This window comes from Macaca nemestrina, chromosome X, assembly GCF_043159975.1.
Source record: "Macaca nemestrina isolate mMacNem1 chromosome X, mMacNem.hap1, whole genome shotgun sequence".
Classification (NCBI taxonomy): domain Eukaryota; kingdom Metazoa; phylum Chordata; class Mammalia; order Primates; family Cercopithecidae; genus Macaca; species Macaca nemestrina.
Genome location: NC_092145.1, coordinates 103,464,399 through 103,469,228, shown reverse-complemented (window position 1 = coordinate 103,469,228; position 4,830 = coordinate 103,464,399). Strand labels below are relative to the sequence as shown.

The following is a 4,830-nucleotide window of genomic DNA, read 5'->3' as shown; positions in this document are numbered from 1 at the left end:
TCTTTTTCTAGCGCAGCTTCCGGCCAGTAGAGAGGCCTCCTCTTCCTGCCAAACACCGCGCGGCGCTCCTCCCCCACCAACCTCTACCACAGCCCTGGGCGTGGAAGGTGCTCTTAGGCTCTCGGTCCCTCAGCTTCCCCCAAATCAGAAGCTGGGGATCCCACAACCACCTCTCTCTCACTGCATAGGTTTACCTCCCCTGGCTTAGCACTCCCCACTCCCCCCACCTCACCTCAACTCTCAGCGCCCCTGCCCCATCTGCTTTCCACCCTTCCGGAATTGGCACTTTCCTTTTCCCTCCCTCCCCGCGTCCCCCCACCCGCCATTGAAGGGGATTTGTTGTAGGACAAGAGAAATGCGCTAGTGCTCAATGTTCAGGCTGCCATCTTGACCCAATCTACGTAATTTTTACTGACTTGTCATTCCCAGACTTAACTTCTTGAGGATTTCTTTTCTTTTCTCCTGATTGCAAAATAATTGCATGCACAATATTGACACTGTAAAATTCAGAAAATTGGCATGAAGAGAAAATAACTGTAAGCCGGCCTCCCATTTTCCAGGGCTCACAGTGAAATAATAACACTCAGGATTTCCTTTTCCTTTTTTCTAAGCTCTTACAAAGCTTGGATAATTTTGCATACGCACTTTCATGCCCTGCCTATTTGCATATAGAATAAACATTTGCTCAGTTTTTTTAGATATTTTCTGAGAACATGTTTTGTAGTAGCTTCATAAAATTCAGCATTAGGATTTTTCATAATTTTGCCGTTGCCTCCTATCTTCAGACGTTTAATTTTTAAATACCTATAAATTGTGCTTTCTCATGAGTTATTCTGTTCACTTGAACAGAATAACCTAGACACTAAACTTATAACTCAGAACAATTGCTATAATTAAAACAGGATTTTGTGAGATCATAAATCTGTGGAGAAAGACATTATAGAAATGATTCCATCGTTTTTATCGTTACAGCCATCCTAGTGGGTATGAAGAGGTATCTTATTGTGGTTTTATTTTGCATTTCTCTAATGACTAATGAGAATGAGCATCTTTTTGTGTGCTTGTTGGACATTTGTGTATCTTTGGAGAAATGTCTATTTCAAGTGCTTTATTCATTTTTTAATTGAATTGTTTGTAGCAGGGCTGTTAATTGTTCTTTTTAAATTCTGGATAGGAGAACCTTACCAGATATATGATTTGAAAATATTTTATCCCGTTTTGTGGGGTGTCTTTTCACTTTCTTGATAGTATTTTTGATGCACAAAAGCTTAAAACTTGGTTGTGCTTTTGGAGTCACATCTAACTAAACGTTGCCAAATCCAAGTTCATGAAAATGTACCCCTATATTTTCTTGTAAAATTTTGTTTGTTTTTAGCTCTTATATTTATGTCTTTGACTCATTTTGAGTTAATTATTACATATGGTGTGATGAAGACATGGTGTGATGAAAGGGGACCAAATTCATTCTTTTGCACATGGATATCCAGTTGTCTCAGCACCTTCTGTTGGAGAGACAATTCTTAGCTCATTTAATTGTCTTGGCATACTTGTTGAAAATCAATTTACTACAGATGTATAGGCTTATATCTGGACTCCTAATTCTATCTCATAGAATTGTATGCGAAAACCATGTTTTTTATTTATCCTTATGCAAGAGCCACATTTATTTTTTGATTACTGTAACTATGCAGTGTGTTTGAAATCAGTAAGTGTGATTTCTCTGAAAATATTATTAAGATTTTATTAGCTGCCCATGGTCCTTTTTTTTTTTTTTTTTTTTTTTTTTGAGACGGAGTCTTGCTCTGTCGCCCAGGCTAGAGTGCAGTGACACGATCTCGGCTCACTGCAGCCTCCGCCTCCTGGGTTCAAGCGATTCTCCTGCCTCACCATCCTGAGTACTGGGGTTACAGGCGTATGCCGCCATGCCCAGCTAATTTCATGGTCGCTTTCGACTCCATATGAATTTTAGGATTGTCTTTTCCTTTTCTGAACAAAAGGACCATTGGGATTTTGATAAGGGTTGCACTGACTCTGTAGATAAACTTGGGGAGTATTGTTATCTCAACAATATTGCCTTACAATCCCTGAACACAGAGTTTCCAGAGGACATAATTTCCCACGAACAGGGTTTCCTATGAACACTGGGTATCTTGGAATTTATTTAGATCTTCTTTAAATTATTTCCGCAATGTTTTGTAGTTTTGGTTAGATTTATTTCTAAGTTATTTTATTCTTTTTGATGCTATGGTAAATGGAATTATTCACTGTGATGTTGTGAAATATATATTTACTCTTTGATCTCCTTTTCTGGCATACAGCCCCTAAAACCCTTGAAGTATCCTGAGCGATAAGAGTGTCTTTTGTATGCTAATAAGATGACTGATGATTGGCAGACCCTAGATATCTTCAGGATGTGGGCTGTTCACTGGAAAGACCAGGGCATGATTAGAAGATTGGAGCAGAGAGGAGTTAAAGGTTGAATCGATCACCAATGGCCAATGATGTCTACATAATGAAGCCTCCATAAGAACCCAAAATAACAAGGTTAAGAGAGCTTTGGGATAGCTGCACACCTGGAGGTTCCTGAAGGGTGCCTCACTTGAACAGGGCATGGAAGCCTGGTGCCCCATTCCACATACCTTGCCCAATATATCTTTTCCTTCTGGGTGTTCATCTGTATCTTCTGTAATATCCTTTTCAATAGATGGGTAAATGTAAGTGAAGTGTTTCCCTGAGTTCTGTGAGCTTCTCCAGCAAATTAATTGAACGAGAACCCTGATTTATAGTTGTTCTGTTAGAAGTACAGATCATAACCTGGAACTTGTAATTGGCATCTAAAGTGCAGGGCAGTCTTGTGGGATTGAGCCCTCATGATTTTTTTTTTTTTTTTTTTTTTTTTTTTACAAACTAAACTGTCATCTCTTTATTCAATAAGATGTGTCTTTACAAGTTTAAAAAGACTGGACACCATTATTCTTTATGAATAATGCAGATAACCATTTTTAAAAACATTTTACTTCATCGGGCATGGTGGCTCACACCTGTAATCCCAGCACTTTGGGAGGCCAAGGCAGGGGCAGATCACGAGGTCAGGAGTTCAAGACCAGCGTGACGTGACCAATATGGTGAAACCCCATCTCTACTAAAAATACAAAAATTAGCCAGGCGTGGTGGCATATGCTTGTAATCCCAGCTACTTGGGAAGCTGAGGCAGGAGAATCACTTGAATCCGGGAGGCAGAGGATGCAGTGAGCCGAGATCATGCCACTGCACTCCAGCCTGGGTGACAGAGCAAGACTCCATCTCAAAGAAACAAACAAAACCACTTTACTGACTGTATTGTGACACGTTTATTAAGCATGAACCCCTATCAGTACTCCTAAACTGTAAACAATAAGGAACTAAGGCGTCAAAAGAAACACATTAGGGATCATATTAATAGACAAAAAACTTTACATTTTCTTATTGCATTTACACAACACACAATAAGCAAAACTGAATGCTTTCTAAGCAAACATTTTTGCATATACTGCCTTCTCTTTCTCTTTCTGTGACTTTATCTTTTGTTTGACTTTCAACAGTTCTGCCTGGATAGCTTTATCTTCTGGTGCTATCTCCTCTGCTTTCTTAAGATCAGCCAATGCTTGATCATATTCTTTTAATCCTTGCCATCCTTGAGTTCTGCGGTACAATGCTTTGGTATTTGATGGGTCTATTTCAAGAGCCTCCAAACAACTGTCAATTGCTCCCTGCCAATTTGACATCTTCAGTTTACAAGCACCAATATTCAGTACACAGCTTAAAGCTGTAGGTTGCAGTTTGGCTCTATCTGCTGTCTCAATAACAGCCTTTGAACTGTCCACATATCTTAAAACTTTTGCATATTTTTTAATGGCCATCTCCCAGTTCTGGGATTTGAAAAAAGTATTTCCAATATTTTTTAAGTCTTCTGTTATTAATAAAATTTTATCTACATCTTTTAAATCTATATCCGCATCCTCAGGGAAATCTGGATGACTGCCGCCAGAGCCATCTTTTGGGAATATTCCCCAATCATCTCCTTCCTTCAATTCTCCACATTCTGCAATAATGCACAATTTAGCAGGTTTTTCATCTTTCACTTCCACATTTTCCAATATCCTTGTCACTCCTATTCCTTTAACTACTTGGCCAAACACCACATGTTTCCCATCCAAATGAGGAGTTGGAACTGTTGTGATAAAAAACTGAGAACCATTTGTGTTGCAACCTGCGTTTGCCATGCTCAGTAAACCCTCCCAATCATGCTTATAATGGAAATTTTCATCTTCAAATTTTTCACCATAAATACTTTCTCCACCTGTCCCATTCTGATTTGAGAAGTCTCCACCCTGAATCATAAATTTCTTAATAATTCGATGAAAAAGGCATCCTTTGAAATGGAGAGGTTTCCCAGTCGTGGGCCAATGCCTTTTTGTCCTGTACACAGTGCACGAAAATTTTCCGCAGTTTTGGGTACAATATCTGCAAACAATTCTAAGACAATTCGACCAACTCGCTCCCCTCCGATGTCCACGTCAAAGAAGACTCGAGGGTTACTGGGGTTGGAGGGCTTGACTTGGGGGGACGGATGCGACATCTCGACTTGCACACGCATTTGGACGCAGATCCTCGTGGCCGCCCGGCAACTCAAACTCCTCCCTCATGATTTTTAAGCATTGATACTGTATCTTGTCTTAGTTCAGGCTGTTATAATAAATTACCATAGAATGAGTGGCTGAAATAATAAACATATATTTCTCACAGTTCTGGAGGCTGGAAAGTCCAAGATAAGAAGTACAGGCCAATTTG

The 4,830-nt window shown here is 39.7% G+C and overlaps 1 pseudogene; it reads right to left on the bottom strand.

Moving 5' to 3' along the window:
• Positions 1 to 3,506: 3,506 nt before the first annotated feature.
• On the bottom strand, positions 3,507 to 4,618 carry LOC105465869 (peptidyl-prolyl cis-trans isomerase D pseudogene; annotated as a pseudogene).
• Positions 4,619 to 4,830: the final 212 nt, after the last annotated feature.